Source organism: Piliocolobus tephrosceles, chromosome 4, assembly GCF_002776525.5.
Source record: "Piliocolobus tephrosceles isolate RC106 chromosome 4, ASM277652v3, whole genome shotgun sequence".
Taxonomy (NCBI): domain Eukaryota; kingdom Metazoa; phylum Chordata; class Mammalia; order Primates; family Cercopithecidae; genus Piliocolobus; species Piliocolobus tephrosceles.
The window spans coordinates 61,957,787-61,973,940 of NC_045437.1; positions in this window are offsets into that span (position 1 = coordinate 61,957,787).

Sequence of the window (16,154 nt, forward strand, 5' to 3'; positions counted from 1 at the left end):
GACCTGTGTAGCTATGTCTGGGTGGAGAGGCTGAATATGAGTGTTTGTATGCTGTTGGCAGTGGCAGAGCTCAAAGAGGGGTGGATTGCTGACACCTTGGTGTCCCAGCCTCCTCACCCGCCCCTGCTACACACATACACATACACATATACATACACATACACATGCACCTGTATGCATGCACACATTCATGGCTGGTGGAGAAAGGACCAAGAAGCACATGGTCAATGAGAGAAGGGTGACTCCTCACTCTCCAAGTGACCCATGGGCAAAATCTCCTGGCAGGGTCCCTTACAGTTCTACCCTCTGCTGGGCAGGGCCATTCCCCCTTCAAAGGCCAACAGCTTCTCTCCATCTCTGGGCAAGAACTTCATGTTTGCTGACCCATACTCACTTCTCTTGGCCAGAAGACATTTTTTTAAGACAGGGTCTCGCTCTGTCACCCAAACTGGAGTGCAGTGGCACAATAATAGATAACTGTAACCTTGAACTCCTGGGCTCAAGGAATCCTACTGCCTCAGCCTCCCAAGAAGCTAGGACTACAAACATGCACCATCATGCCTGGCTAATTTTTATTTTTTGTAGAGGCAGGGTTTTGCTATATTGCCCAGGCTGGTCTCCAACTCCTGGCCTCAAATGATCCTCCTACAACAGCCACCCAAAGCGCTGGGATTACATGAGTGAGCCACCACACCTTGTCTGATGTTGTTGATGCACAGCAGTGTGTAGAAAAAAGTGAAGCCTGCTCCAGGCTTCACAGGGGAATTCATCTTACTAATCACACCTGTTAGGCTTTTTTCATTTTATTTTATTTTAGTTTGTTTCAGGATACATGTGCGGGACATGCAGGTTTGTTACACAGATAAATATGTGCCATGGTGGTTTGCTGCACCTGTCAACCCATCACCCAGATATTAACCCCCACTTGCATTAGATATTTGTCCTGATGCCCCCAACTCTGCCTCACTAGGCCTAGTGTATGTTGTTCCCCTCCCTGTTTCCATGTTTTCTCATTGCTCAACTCCCTTTTGTAAGTGAGAACATGTGGTGTTTGGTTTTCTGTGCCCGTAATCACACCTATTTTAATATAAAAGGTTATATTTAGATGATTAGAAATTAGTAACCATACAACTAGTAGAAATTATTGCTCTCTTTTCTAAAATTCTCAGGATTACCAAGATCATTAATAGCCAACAGAGGCAAAGACAGTCCCTAAGTCCATTTTCAGTGTTTGAGCTTCCTGCACATTCTATCCAGAATGATCATCCAGCCCTTAACAGGTCAGTACTCTTTCCCATCAGATCCTGTCTCGGGTGCAGCTCTGCAGCACTGTGTTCACAGGAATCTCAAGAAATCCTGAGACCTTAGCAAAAACTGTACAATGGCTCTTTAAAATGAAAAAAATGTAAAAAACGTGCATCAACACTATTTTGCATTAGCTGCGTCTATGCATGTCATGTAGGTGGGAAGTGAATCATCATTTAGAAATTATTTTGGTGCAAAAGCTAAACATAAAGACTTCACCAAATAAACAGTTTTTATAAAAAGGTTTTATGTGACAACAGTGCCTTCTGGGGCATCAACTCCCGGAAATGATGAAATATGACTCATTAGCATGGAACAACTCATATTCCAAACAGAGACTGCAATTACTGCTGGGGAACTCATTCCCCAGAGCAATGTTCTTATCTCTCCGCCTGCTGGCCAAGAGGCCAGCCCGGGTGATGATGCAGCATCCTTTGCTGTCTTGCCCTTATCTGATCAGTTTTTGCTTCAAAACTGAGTTGGATCATTTCCATTCGGCAAAGGTAATGGCCCAGTGTGATTCCCACTCCTTTGATGAAAGCCACAGAAATCCCTCAACCTACAGCAAGTTCCCTTTCAGGAGATCAAAGCACTAGTTTAGCTTGTTTATTGCCCACAATTATCCACTGTCTTAATAGTTAATGTCCTAAATAGTTATCTCTCCCTATTATTGGGACCCCCTTTTTTCCAAATTCTAGTATAACAAGACTCTTCACCAGGAGAATTTCTTTGCTGGTTTATGTGAATTATGCAAAATGGAAATTACATGTGTTGAAAACTAGGAAGGTGGGGGGAAGCATAAGGAATAACAGAGAGTGGCGAAGGGGATAGTAGAGAAAGGATGATGGGTTCATAAGGATCATAGCACTTAACGTTAATCCTGTGCTTACTGTGTGGCACATACTGTACTAAGCAACTTGCATGTATTAACATTGAATCATTACCGTAACCCAGTGAGGCACGGACTTCTCAGCAAACCCATTTATACAGATGAGAGTCTGGAGGGCTAGGAAGCACTGCAGAACCACCAACCATCTCCTCTTCTGGGTTCACAGCAAACTAGGCTTTTGTAGTAGGTTGAATTATTGGCCTCATTTCTTTCCCTCGCCTGTGCATCCACGCCTGTTCCACGTGACTTTAGAGTTCCTGACACTAGAGATAGAAGATAATTACCAATTGATGTGACTTGGTTTTGCTCATGAGATGTGAGTAGACATAATGTGTTTGCCTGTTTGGGTTTGCCCTCCTGTAGTGTATTGAATCATGTCTCCTAAAAATGTGCATCCACCTGGAACCTCAGAATATGACCCTATTTGGGATTAGGGTCTTTGTGGATGTAATTAAGGTAAGGATTGAAAGGAATACGATCATACTGTCATACTAAAGTAAAGCGAGCCCTAAATCCAATAAGAGTGCCCTTGTACAAGACAAGACACAGAAACATGAGAAGAATGTCAGAGGACGGAGGTAGAGATTGGAGTAATGCTGCTACAAGCCACGGAAAACCTGCAGCCACCAAAACTGCAAGAGACAAGAAAGGACACTTTCCTAGAACTTTTGGGGGGATCATGGCCCTGCCATGATCAATGATTTTTAACTTCTACCCCCAGAACTGTAGAAGAATAAATTTTCATTATTTTAAGGCACCAAGCTTGAAGTATTTTGTTATGACAGCCCTAGGAAACTAATACCTGTCCTATGTTTCTGCCATTACCTTGACAAGAGCTTTCTTCAGGTTGCTGCTGCCCTTTGAGCCTGGACTCTAACATGATCATATGGGGGTAGACATGAGTCCAACTCACAGCAAAAGGTCAAGCCTAGCCAGGCTTGCAGCTGAAGCAGAGCCAGCCAGTCAAGTCCAGCCTAGCTCAGCCAGGCTGCAGCCAACCTGCAAAGTCATGAGAGTAACAATGAATGCTTAGCATTACTCTGCTTTATTAGACTTCTTCCATAATGGGAACAAGGCGGGATAAACACCCTCATTCCCTGTGGGATGAAATGAGGTTTAGAAAGGTGGAGACACTGGACAAAAAGGATAAGTAGAAGTCACTGCAAACATGTTCACCTGCTTCTTGATTTTGTCTGGGGTTTCCCTGGCCAAGGTGATGCTTCTTTAGCTTTCTATACAATCAGTCTTGCATTTATCCTCCACAAGAAAACTCAGTGGACTTGTTCACAGTGAGGATTAGAGCCTGCTCTGGGCAACGGCTGGACAGGTCACTTTGGCCCAGCTGTTCTCCCTCAGTTGGTCACCATTGTCAGATACACGTGCATTAGCTGTGTATCTACATTCACCCACATTCACCTTGAGACCCACATTCACCTTGCTGGGAGGTCATCCCCTCCCAGTTTGTCGGTCTTTCAGAGAGAAGGGCTGGGTCTCTGTGTATCCGCGTTGCCAAAAGTGGGTCAGAAATTTCCTCTATGCTCCATTTTTGCATCAACGGTCACTGCTGAGGATTGCTTCTTTCAAACTCAGTTGGCAACTGGGCCAATGACTAGAAGACCTAATAGTCAAGGAACTAGAGAGAAATGGATAGATTTTCTCCATCCATCCATCCATCATCCATCCATCTATCCATTCATCCATCCATCTTTTCATCTATCTGTCCATTCATCTATTCTTTCATTCATGTGTCCAATCTATCACCTTGCTCGTTTCATTCATGTGTATTGAGAACTTTGCTTCTGTGCAGAACCCTGGTTAAATGCTCTGGAGGATATGGCAGTAAGTTTGATATGATCCCCACCATCAAGGAACATCTCCTTTAATGGGGGAGATAAAACATGTACATTAAATTTAAATAATCAGTGAAAATGTATCTATAATCCATTTCACCTGGATTATAATTGCAACATATTATGCATATGTTAAAAAGTTGAGGGAGACACAGTCTCTTTCTGCTTTCAATAAGCTTACAGTGTGTGACTGGATTAGTCAAACACTAAAATAATTATGGTAAAAGGCACACTATGATACATGATGTGAAAAAGACACAAAGAAAGTGCCTTGGGAATGAGAGGGAAGGTAATGTATTTATTTGGATGGGGTGACGGAGGGGGAAAGTAAAACTCATGAAGAAAGTAGATTTGAGTGGGGTCATGAAACATAAACTAGATTAGAGAAGAGGCAGATAATGGAGAAACAAAGAAATAGAGGAAGGACACTAGGCCATGTTTAAGAAAGAATAAGATGTCCAGTTTAAATGAAAGATAGGATAATGTGTAGAGGGAAGTAATGGGAGAGTGGAAAGTTTGGAGTCAATGCGGAGCCATTGAAGGTTGTTGAGTGCATGAGTAACATGACAGGATCTGGGATCTGGGAAGATTAATGTGCAACAATTCCAGTAAGTAGAAGTCACTGCAAACATGTTCACCCGCTTCATACTTCTACTCCCACTTTAAAAGACTCCATCTTTCTAAACCTCATTTCATCCCACAGAGAATGAGGGTGTTTATCCTGCCTTGTTCCCATTATGGAAGAAGTCTAAAAAGCAGATAAAAACTAATTCCCAATAACATGCTGGTGCCCTCTCAAGAGAATTATATTTTAAAACAGAGTCATTGAGAGGGGACAATGTTGCAAATTATAATGGGTCTTAGATTTTAGCTAAAGATGATCATCAGAGCGTCTATGAAAATCATAGGATAGACAAGGTTTATTTCCAAACACTGTGTAGTAAAATCTTTTATCTGATTATCCTACTATCCCATATCTACTGGGGTAATTGGTATGGCAATTTAAAGACATGCAAAAACCCCAACATGCCTTCAGAATAATCCAAAAATATTAAATGCTCAGTGGAATTTTTCTATTAATGTATTTCATTGTGTTCAAATTTTTGGAAAATTGCCACCCTATATGTATACATTATGTTATAAGTGACAATTTTCTGTAACCAATTTATTTATTAATTAAGAAGTTAAGTAATACTTATAAAGTTAATTTTTTTCTTTTAAATTTCCTACCATTTTAATCAAAAAAAGAAATCATTTCATAATCACATGGTAAGGATTTTCACCAATCTGCTTAAAAGCCAGAGTACAGGCTGATTGATAGATAAATAAAAGTATGCAAAGTCCCCGCAAGTAGCTGCCTTAGACGAACCAAAAGGAAAAAATTTAAGTATAAAGTGTAGTCTGATTCTTATAAACTTCAATACTGCAATATAGGACATTATTTTCCCTATCAAATTCACAGATTTTGGTAAATTTTACTTTTAACCTAATTCTTGCCTCAGAATTAGTTATTTGACATCACTTGTAAAATACAGAAAAATAATGTTATGCTTTGGCCTCATTAGTAAGGATAAAACAAATTAATTTTAATTAAGCTTTGTATCATTCAAATGTATGCAATCTTGTGACCTGTGCAGTCATTTCCTTCATTGTACTAAGTCTTATTGCATTATACTGCTAAATCTTCTACCTCATTTCAGATTATGCATTAATTCAAAATAATGTTGCATGCTTCAAGTAGGAAATCTAAGGCTCTGATTATTGCTACAGGCTAACTTATAAATTTGGGACCCTCTAGTGCTTGCAAATAAAATGAAGCTGGCACCACGTCACAATACAATGTGTTAATCTAATATTCTGGAGTTAATTTTTTATTAACAAAATTGCTCTTAGATATGTCATCTCACATCCACAAAACAACCCTGTAAGTTGGGGATTATTATTTCATTTTATTAACACCATTACTATTTTATAGGTTTGAAAACTATGCTAATCAACTTCCCTGAAGTCAGAGCAGCTAGTAAATGATGAATTCTAGGGTGTTATAACTTAGTATTTCACATTCTTTTCACTGCACTATAATTATTTCAAAAAATCTTTCTGCATTTTCCCATTTTCTGCTAGGTTAGTGGTTCTGTAGACTCCTACATATAAGTCTTCTAAAAGGGACTATTACTTTCATTAGTCCCCAAACAGCCATATACTAATCAGTGCACTCTGCCTAGCTCTAGGGCCCTCAATAAATGCTCATAACCCTAATAAATGTTCTCTGAATAAGTGAATTCATCTGCATCTAGACTAAATATGCTCACTTATAAGAATTCAATCATTTTCCAGGAAGGAGGAACATTTTAGATTATAAATACACACATATATGCACTTGTGTATCTGTGTGTGTGTGTGCACGTGTGCACGTGCATGCATGTGTGCACATACCAAATCACCTCTCTCAATAAATTACCACCAAACCCCTCCAGGGGTTAATCAGGACCAAATTTGTATGAAGTGTCAAACTATAATTTAAGGATCTCTGACGTTCATGAACCCCACAATTACTTTTAGCGACTAATCTGGAGGTGCTGACAGCCTCATAAAATCTCTTGTTTCATCAACATCGCTGTAAAATACAGAGGAAACTGCACCTGCAACTTGCATTCCTTAATCTGTGTTGCTTTTCTCTCTCTCTCTCTCTCTCTCTCTCTGTCTTTCTCTCTCTCTCTCTCTGTCTCTGTCTCTCTGGACAATACATCTCCATGTGTTGCTTTTTGAAAAGCTCTAATAAACGTCAATGATATCATGGGCGCAGATTATAGGCTTCTTTCTTCTCCTAGAAAAATACTACTGTCTACTGGCTGAAAACCAGCAGCGTGTCATTAACTAGGATTGTTAAGCCACGGCACTGCTTGCCACTTCAGACATAGGTGTTTATGAGGAACAAGAAGCTGAACCTCTGTGTGTTCTTGGAAATCCATTCAGTCCTGCAAAAGTTCACGCATAAATAGCACCAAAAACTCACTCATAAATCAGAATCTGCATATACAATTGTATGGAAATGCAGTTGTATTAGCCAGGGTTATTTGAGTTGCCCATCTCTTCTGGTATATGAGTCTCTGAAATTAACCTATTGATTCAATTATCAGAAGTTTGATAGAGGGAGGTAAGCATTGAGGTAGATATTCTAGAACACAGCTATCCAAAAGAAATACACTGTGGGTCACTAGGTAATTTTTAAATTTCTGATAGCCACATTAAAAAGGACAAAAGAAAGAAGTAAAATTAATTTTGACAATATATTGTACTTAACCCAATATATCCAAAAGAGTATCATTTTAACATATAATCAATATAAAAATTGTTGAGATGCTTTACTTTTTTGGTACTAAGTCTTTGAAACAGTGTGTACTTTACAACTTCATTTTAATTTGGACTAATCACATTTCAAGCACTCAAAAGTTACACGTCCCTAGTGACTGTCATATAGAGCCCTGGATAAGGAAAAGATTGAATGGAAACGCATTCATGTCAGCCAGGATTCTTTGGGTTGCCCATCTCAGAAATGCAATTTAAATTAGCCTGAGCAATTGCAGGTATCAATACCACCATCAGTCTTGCTTTGGCTATGCAAGGCTCTTTTTTGATTCTGTATGAATTTTGGAATTGTCTTTCTTGTTCTGTGAAGGATGATGGTGGTATTTTGTTGGCAAATGCATGGAATTTGTAGATTGCTTTTGGCAGTATGGTCATTTTCACAGCACTGATTTACCCATCTATGAGCATAGGATGTGTTTCCATTTGTTTTATGATTTCTTTCAGCAGTGTTTTGCAGTTTTCCTTGTAGAGTTCTTTCATCTTCTTTGTTAAGTATATTCCTAAGTTTTTTTTTTTTTTTTGCAGATATTGTAAAAGGGATTGAGTTCTTGATTTGATTCTCAGCTTGGTCACTGTTTGCATATGGCAGAGCTACTAGTTTGTGTACATAAATTTTGTATCCCGAAACTTTGCTGAACTCATTTATCAGTTCTAGGAGTTTTCTGGAGGAGGCTTTAGGGTTTTCTAGGTATATGATTATATCATCAGCAAACAGCAACAGTTTGACTTCCTCTTTACTGATTTGGATGCCCTTTATTTCTTTCTCTTGTGTGATTGCTCCGGCTAGGATTTCCAGTACTATGTTGAATAGAAGTGGTGAGAGTGGGCATCCTCGTCTTGTTCCAGTTCTCAGGGGGAATGCTTTCAACTTGTCCCCATTCAGTATTATCTTGGTTGTGGATTTGTCATAGATGGCTTTTATTACATTAAGATACGCCCCTTCTATGCCAATTTTGCTGAGGGTTGTAATCATAAAGAGATGCTGGATTTTGTCAAATGCTTTTCCTGCATCTATTGAGATGATCATGTGATTTTTGTTTTTAATTCTGTTTATGTGGTGTATCATATTTACTGACTTGTGTATGTCAAACTATCCCTGCATCCCTGATATGAAATCCACTGGATCATGGTGGACTATCTTTTTGATATGCTGTTGGATTCAGTTAGCTAATATTTTGTTAAGGATTTTTCCATCTATCTTCATCAGGGATATTGGTCTGTAGTTTTCTTTTTTTGTTACGTCCTTTCCTGGTTTTGGTATTAGGGGGATGCAGAGCTTAACTCAGATGTTACAGATTGTAGGTTTCTTTTAATGGGATGAGTTAATAAAGGTGACTTGGTGCACTCAATAAGTTTGCTATTGCTCTTGAGTTTATGTTTTCATTTTGATGTCATAATTTTCATTGTTAAAGAGCTTAGAGTGACTTTTGGCTCTATTTTGGTGCCTTATTTCTAGCAGAAAAGTTTTTAAATGCCAGTTTTTTTCTTTTAGAAAAAAAAGCATAATAGCTATAAAATCTAAAATCAGACTAAGTAAAAAGAATAAATCTGAAGACATCACATTACCTGACTTGAAACAATTCTATAAGGCCATAGTCACCAAAACAGCATGGTACTGGTATAAAAATAGGCACATAGACCAATGGAACAGAATAGAGAACCCAGAAATAAAGCCAAATACTTACAACAAACTGATCTTCGACAAAGCAAACAAAAACAACATGGGGGAAGGACACCCTGTTCAACAAATAGAGCTGGGATAATTGGCAAGCCACATGAAGAAGAATGAAACTGGATCCTTATGTCTCACCTTATACAAAAATCAACTCAAGATGGATCAAGGACTCAATCTAAGACCTGAAATCGTAACAATTCTAGAAGATAACATCAGAAACACCCTCCTAGACATTGGCATAGGCAAAGATTTCATGACCAAAAATCCAAAAGCAAGTGCAACAAAAACAATGATAAATAGGTGGGACTTAATTAAACTATAATATTTCTGCACAGCAAAAGAAACAATCAGCAGAGTAAACAGACAACCCCCAGAATGGGAGAAAGTCTTCATAATCTATACATTCAACAGAGTAATAATATCCAGAATCTACAACAAACTCAAACAAATTAGCAAGAAAAAAACAAACAATCCCATGCAAAAAAAAAAAGGGGGGGGCTAAGAAGATGAACAGACAATTCTCAACAAAAAATAAACAAATGGCCAACAAACATATGAAAAAATGCTCAAAATCACTAATGATCAGGGAAATGCAAATGAAAACCACAATGTGATACCATCGTACTCCTGCAAGAGTGGCTATAATCAAAAAATCAAAAAATAATAATGTTGGCATGGATGCGGTGAAAAGGGAACTTACACTTCTGATGGGAATGTAAAGTAGTACAACCACTATTGAAATCAGTGTGGGGATTCCCTAAAGAACTAAAAGTAGAACTACTATTTGATCCAGCAATCCCACTACTGGGCATTTACCCAGAGGAAAAGGAGTCGTTATACAAAAAAGATACTTGCATATGCATGTTTATGGCAGCACAATTCATAATTGCAAAAACATGGAACTAGCCCAAATGCCCATCAATCAATGAGTGGATAAAGAAATTGTGGTATATATGTATGATGGAATACTCGTCAGCCATAAAAAAGGAATAAAACAATGGCATTCGCAGCAACCTGGATGGAATTGGAGACCATTATTCTAAGTGAAGTAACTCAGGAATGGAAAACCAAACATCGCATGTTCTCACTCATAAGTGAAAGCTAAGCTACGAGGATACAAAGGCATAAGAATGATACATTGAACTTGGGGGACTTAAGAGAAAGGGTGGGAGGGAAGTAAGCAATAAAAGACTACACATTGGGGACAGTGTATACTGCTCAGGTGATGGGTGCACCAAAATCTCACAAATCACCACTGAAGAACTTACTTATGTAACAAAACACCACCTCTGCCCTAAAAACCTACACAAATAAAATAAAATAATATCACTATCAGATATCAATCTCTCTCTTATTTCTGCTTCTTCCCCTTACCAGGTTTGTTCTCTCACTCAAACTTTCCTCACAGGCTAGAAGTACAATTGCCAGAAGTTTCTGGACTTATATTACCCAACATCACTCCCAGAACAGAAAAAGTTTTTCTCCATCAACTTCAATGTAAAGAACTCCCAGGGAAGATCTCTGACTGGCTCAGACTGGATGCCATATTCACTTTTGTGAGTAGGAGGGCAGGGTACTGCCTGGAATCCCGCACTGTGGTATGCGTTATATGCTGTGTTCCTGAGAGTCCACATGAGAATCTCATGACTGGAGTGGAGAGGAGATTCATTAAAATTTTTTTAAAAGGCTGTGCATATCCCATAAAATGGGGAGATGCATACATACTAGGCCAAAAACACTGTACCACTGTTTTTTAGAGATCAGGGTACAGGGGTTCTCCCTACAAGATTGGCTCCCACTCAAGCAGCCCTTCCCAGAGACCAATCAGGAAGTGCAGCACCATAAAAAACTCACTATTCCTGTTCACCCAGAAATAATAGCTGGAGGAAAGTAAAACTTAGATCCACGTTTCCCAGCTGAGAATTCAGCCTTCTCTTCAATACATAGGTGATTGTCAGTGGAAGTTGTATCATACTCTAAAAGGTATTCTCGATTGTCACAATGACTGGGAGTGCTACTGGAATTTAATGAGCAGGAGTCAGGGATGCTAAACCCTGAAAACTAAGAACTTTCCTGGTCACCATGACTGTTGAACTAAAATGAAAAAAATCTGCTTCTAATTATCTGAGCCTAGAATCTAACTCTATTTTATGTAAATATTTTTGCAATGTTTATATATACATTGAGTTTTCCAGGAATACAACTACCATGTAAATCCAGGGAAGACTGCGCTTGCTTTTATTCCCAACTATACCAAAAATTATTCATTTCAGAAGATTATGTCACAAATAGCAACACCTTTCATAGTATTTGAGTCACGAAAATAGCACACCTGTATTATTCTGAGTTTTGTAGGGCTCACTCCACTATTAATCTAAGTGCACATGTATATATGTGTATGTGCATGTGTGGGGACGGGGCATGCCAGGACAGTCAGTAACTTATGTAGATGCTTTGTGACCATTTTAAGGCACCAATAGACAGAGTCCCAGGGACCCACAGCTTTGAAAGAAAAGCAAGAGCTGCATCGACCACTGGTCCCTCTGCCAGGTGCCCTGGTGCAGCACAGACCGCTTACCCGAACGCAGATGCCTGGATAGGAAGGTGCCGTGTTTCTCTAGTCCTTATTACACAGTGTCACATATATTTTTAAGTATCAGCAATATCCATTTGAATGTTGTCTGCTTCTCTGACAAGCGTATTCATCATGTGCCAACATCTGTTTCCTTCTATATGACTTCTAATACAGCTGTGCCTGAGCATTTACATCGTTTATTTCACAGTGGTTTCCTTTTGTTTCTTCTTTATATTACAACTAGACTATTCGATTAATTTTTAAATTATATGTGTTGAGCATCTATAACCTACAAATTTCATTTCAGGATAAAGGGGACATTACAAAATACGTTTTAAACGGTAGGCACAGACAGGGTTGAGAATCTCTGAACTACGGCAAGCGCAGAGGAGGTCCCTGGAGGGAGAGGCAGAAGAAGGAACCAGAACAAAAGAGAGGATAAGCTGTGACGGGTACGAGAAGGACTGTATATGGCAGAAGGAGAAAGCCAAGGAAGAAAGAGTCAGGGCAAGGCTGGGAGGGGAAGTCGTCTTCCCCAGCCTTCCATCTCTCCCCCTTCTCTCCCACTCTACAGCGCTATTCCTCTTGCTCCTTTATCATACCCAGCCTGAGGGTGGCATGAGACACCCAGTGACAGCGTACCCCTGGCAAGAACATCTACAAGCAATTATCTTCAAGATCCTAAACAAACTTCCCACTGGCTCTACATCTAGACTGCAAGATGATAACCATCCAGAGAGAATCAGAAGTCAGTGGCCAGATGCAAGAAATGAGAAGAAACCCCTACTGGAATATTATAGAGCAATTTCAAAAGATAATCACGAAGACTAAGTAGGAATAGTGACATGTGTTGGGCATGCCTGAAGTCATAAAGCATAAAATGATGCAAAATACTTCATTTTGTCTCCCATGTTGCAACAATGTTTCTGAAAAACGCATGACTATGGGTTTAAAACTTGGTAAGGCAAGGACAGGATATTTTCAAAAAGCAAAAATAAGTGCTATCAGCCAGGTGTGGTGGCAAGCGCCTGTAGCCCCAGCTACTTGAGAGGCTGAGACGGGAGGATCGCTTGAGCACAGGAGTTCAAGACTGCAGTGAGTGATGATTGCACCACTGCACTCCAGCCTGGGTAAGAGAGTAAAACACCATCTCTTTTTAAAAATTCAAAAGATCATAATAATTGCTAAGATACTGTGGTAGGATTTGTGTCATTTTTTTCTTTAATGTTTTTCTATTACAATGTAATATTTTCAAAATAATCTGCTCATTTTGGTTTTCTTCTACTTCCCTTATCAATCATTTCTTTATTACTGGACTTTCTAAAACTTCCAAATAAATTGAATCCTTCTTCCATTTGATGGTCCTTTTCAATTTCCATACAAATAGATTTTTTTTGTTGTTGTTAGTTTGTGTTTTTTTTTTTTTTTTTTTTTTTTTTTTTTTCGGGGTCTTTCTGTATTTCCTAGGCTGGAGTGCAGTGGCGCGATCTCAGCTCACTGCAAGCTCCGCCTCCCGGGTTCACACCATACTCCTGCCTCAGCCTCCCGAGTAGCTGGGACTACAGGCACCCGCCGCCATGCCCAGCTAATTCTTTGTATTTTCAGTAGAGACGGGGTTTCACATTGTTAACCAGGATGGTCTCAATCTCCTGACCTCGTGATTCGCCCACCTTGGCCTCCCAAAGTGCTGGGATTACAGGCGTGAGCCACCACGCCCGGCCACAAAATAGATTCTTAAGAGCTTTACTGGTATGTTAGCCATTAGTATCAGTTGCATCAATATTTCACCCTCAGAATCATTTCCCACATAGTTCTCTCAGAATGTTAACATCCGTCAAACTCCTCTGCCTAATGTCAAAATAAGCACTCAATTTTAATAAGAGGTGGCAGTAACTCTTTAACATAATAAAATCCTACAGAACATATACATCAGTTATATGCATCTCGGGGAGGGAAAATCACAGCTGAGTTTAATTAACATATATATAGATGACAGTTAAATGTCTTAATCACATAAGCAGGAATCATAGGAGAGTGTATTCGAGCTTGTAAAGCAGAGTTGGCAATGACTGACTCATAGCATCTGCTCTCCCTTAATCCAAGAAGCTAGTATGTGGTTCTACTTTACTGACCATAGAAAATTAGACACATCTAACCTGATTCTCCCTGATTTCTCCACATCCATGAAAACTGTTGACTATTCTCTCCTTTTTAATACCCTTTCTTCTTTTGATTTTCACAAAACTCTACTGTCCCAGTTTGCTTCAGGCTACTTCTTGTAGGCAAGAACAATTTCACTGTTCAGAAGGGGAAAAGGGAACTACATCTCTAATTGGAATTCTGATCAGTAAGAAATTGGGTGATAAAGTTGAACTGCTGACTGTTCATCATAACAACCTAGGAAGGGATTCCCAGGCAGGGTCAGATGTTTACCTCTGACTGAAGCAAATTAAATGTCACAGAATTCAGAGAAAAGGGAACTTATTCCCTTGGTCACAGATTCTAAAAACCAGTGAGGTTGACACTCCATGGATCCCTGTGTGGGATCTTACACACAGCTGGTCCACCACAGTTGGGTGCCTCTAGTACCCCCAATTACTCCACGCATTCCCCAACCTCCCTCCTGTCTTTCAGACTGAAAATCATCTTCCCACACCTCCCGCATGCACGAATCCTATCTTTCTCCAAAGCCCAACTCGAGGTCTTTTTCCATGAAGTTTCCACGCCCGCCACAGCCTGGGTGATGGCTCCTCCTCTGAACTTGCGATCTGTATTTTTGTATTTGGCACCTAACATAGGGTAGGTTCACATACTTCTCGGTTTTGCACATGAGACAAAGCTCCCAAACTGATCGGAAGCTCCTATGGCAGAAACTCTGCCTCTTCACTGTGTAGAATCCTCATAGTCAAAAATAATGGCCAATTGATGTCATAGAGATAACAATGGTGCTCACTGTCATTTCTCGACATCCCATTCTATGCCAGGTTAATTTTGAGTGAGACTTGGAACCTGTGTCTGTATCTGTTCATTGCCCAGCCTCCCTTTCAGCCACAGGGTCCAACTTTCTGGAATTTGGTGTCTTAATCTTTAAGGGAGCCACAGATACAACATAGGTGTGGCTCACAGCTCAATGAGTAAGTCTTCATGAATGCTTTGAGTGCTTCTGATGGAAGATGCCACTTATTAATGTTGTTCCTCAGCGGATGTTGTCTTGCTCCTGGAATGTTTTGTGGAAAACCAAACAGACCAGCTAGGTTCTCCACCCATCTCACTGACCCTGCTAGAGTTCCCCTTGGACTTCACACTGTTGACCCGCTATGTAAATAGGACCTAAACTCATTCCTAGAGGTGGCTGGTTCCCCTTCCTCCTCTTCCTGCTCGAAACAGTTATCAGGCTCGAACAGAGAGACTCAATCCAAAAGGGAGAGTGGGCCCATATTCCAGGGCCATTTGGTTAAACCCTCAAAAAAAAAAATCACACAAAGGCAGTTTCTAATTCTAAGGAACATTTTAACTGTGACTTATGGCCTAGAGTATCTTACCCCGCTAATGACACCAGGTGCAGATGCTCCGGTACCCTCCAAGGGCCATCATGCCTGGGGGCCCATGCACATTAGAATAGACTGGAACTTTTTAATTAAATTAAGGAAAATAATGTAAAACCTGAAACTATAATTTGCCACCCTGAAAATTTTCTTGGGTAAATTTGTGAACCACCTTGAGCTTCAGATCTTTGTTCTTTAAAAAAGGAAGAATCTAAGCTCTTGTAAAAAGGGTGGCCAAAAATGGGTTTTAAAATGCCTTATTTTGGTAAGCATTTTCCTCCCATCTACAGCTGTCCTGTTGGACTGGGGATCATAGAAGCAATTCGTCAGAGATGAGAATGATTCCCCCAGATTTGTTTAACAGATTCTCAATTAAACTAATAATACAAGTTTTAAAGCTTTCAAACTTTTAGAAAATGCAGATAGATGTTTTCACTTGAGGAGCGTGTTTTGAGCCCTAATTTGTTGTTTTCATTGTTCTGCGTTAGCCACTCTTTGAGGGTGATATGTATTTTCCCAGTGTTGTATTCTGTGTCTTATTTTGGTTCCCCATTCATGATGATACAAGGCTACTGTGTCGCCTGATGCTTTCTGGATTAACAGCTCATAAACCAGGATTGGTGGCATGCACTAGTAATCCCAGCTACTCTGGAGGCTGAGGTGGGAGGATAGCTGAGCCCAGGAGATTGAGGCTAGCCTGGACAGCACAGAGAGACCCTATATCTAAAAATAAATAACCACACAGACCCTAAATAAATGTTAACAAACTGTCACTCATAAGTTATTTGAAAATGAGAACATCTTTTGAGTTCATATTTAATAATATAATATTCATATCTTAAAGAATATTAATTTTTATCATTCATGCAGCAAAAATTATTGAGTAGCTTGATATCCTGGATATGGGATTGGGTACTATTGCTCCCTTCAAGGAACTCACAGTCTA